This window comes from Triturus cristatus, chromosome 6, assembly GCF_964204655.1.
Source record: "Triturus cristatus chromosome 6, aTriCri1.1, whole genome shotgun sequence".
NCBI classification, from domain to species: Eukaryota; Metazoa; Chordata; class Amphibia; order Caudata; family Salamandridae; genus Triturus; species Triturus cristatus.
In genome coordinates this window covers 749,371,104-749,372,903 of record NC_140589.1, presented here as the reverse complement: position 1 = coordinate 749,372,903, position 1,800 = coordinate 749,371,104, and the positions used below count along the sequence as shown (strand labels likewise).

The following is a 1,800-nucleotide window of genomic DNA, read 5'->3' as shown; positions in this document are numbered from 1 at the left end:
GAATGTTGAGTTCATGGTTAAACACAGAATAATCAAGACATGTTATGCTGAGCTCCCTGTGTGGCACAGTCACTGGTGGGCACCCAGGGTGGGGAGGATGCTACGGGAATCTGAATGTGCCTTTCACTACAGCGATTCCCTCAGTGATGATGCTGGTATATTATGTACACCAAATCTGCCCAATGCTGAATAGCAGATGTAGAATAACACTAGTGCATTATATTGTTTTATCTAGGCTGTTTTTTTGCATGGCTGTTTATTTGAGTGCATCTACGCATTCCATCTTGCAGCTACGAGTGGTATAAAATAGAGCTATTCAAGTCACTTTTGACCTATCAAAACTTTAACGCATTAAAACTCTGCGTAAATTGATAAATTGGCCATTATCTGGATCCCCACTGGGATCCAGATAAGGAATATCAGGATTTACTGGATTATACATGTCTTTTGAACTCGAAGCAAATACGATCAAAGGAGATCTCCAACGAGTTTGCATCACATGAAGGGTTTTTGCATGATTCCGGCATAGGCCTTGATAGCATTTCTGTTTCGCCAGATGATATGCTCAGTCTGTTAGACTGTCTTATGATGATACTTAGCTTGCCATAGGAAGCCACAGCAACTTCACTGGGAAGCACTTAAGCTCCTCACAGCAACACTACACAAAACTATCAACTAACACTGACTGCCTACAGGCAGATTCTGTATATCAGCCTATCTCTGCTGGCAAAGCATCCTGGGAAACATATTCTACTAGCAGAGAGAATATAGCCACAGATTGTAATGGACCACTTTTACATGCACCTTCTCCAGTTCTGAAAAATCATCTAGTGTGGATGGCAGTGAATGGGGCATTGAAGATGAACACACTTGCACCAGTAAGCAGCAGAGGGATGTTGGTTTCGTATGTAGCACACAGGTCCTGCACTTTAAGAGGCAATGGGAAAACGATGATGAATTTCTTTCTCTACATCCCAGAGATAAAATATTTGAAAATTTAGCTTAGCAATTGAAGAAACTTTCAATAACTGCACAGGAATGTGGATATGGTAATACAAAAGAGACCACCAACATTGTACCAGAAGCACTAATAAACTCTGACTAAAATATGTTGATGGGATGGGAGGAAATCTTGTCTCTGATACCAGAGAGAACACTGAAGACATTGTCGATTATGAATTTCGTTTTGATGGACCAAGAAGAAGATCTGATACAGTGGCTCTGTAAAGTTGCAGAGGTTACAGAGAAATGGGTTCTGCCACAACCTGATGCTGAAAGCATCCAGTCCACCCTCCATGTATCTCAAATTCAAGAAAGATGGAATTGGTCAACAGACAGTGGCCGATAAAGTTGAAAAGATGGGGGAAATCCTTCTAAAGACCATGGCAGCAAATTCACCAGTCCTAAAGGATACCCTCGCACTGATTGCGAAAGAGTCTGAAGGGCTTTAAAGACACAAGAAGCAGCTGTATGCCTCAGTGCTGTGAGATATGGATACCGTTGCAGAGAAAGACTCCAGGCTGAAGAGTGACGCACAACAAGCGGTCTCCCAAGAAATGGGGCCATTAAAAGATAAAGCTTCAACATGAATGGCCTTAAATATGTTAGAAGGACCACCACTGTGTTATTGCACTTGAAAAACTACCAAATGAAAACCAACCACTTGAAGTATTTAAAATGTGTGTCTGTTAGATTTAGACATACATGTTGAAAAGACGGCATCAAGTAATGACATACCTTGACAAGTCACTAACAATATGTAAAAACAACAGTTGATGGACGGAATGCAGAACAATGTCA

General features: G+C 41.2%; 1 pseudogene; it reads left to right on the top strand.

Moving 5' to 3' along the window:
* Positions 1 to 399: 399 nt before the first annotated feature.
* Positions 400 to 1,589, top strand: LOC146817813 (uncharacterized; annotated as a pseudogene).
* The last annotated feature ends 211 nt before the right edge of the window (positions 1,590 to 1,800 follow it).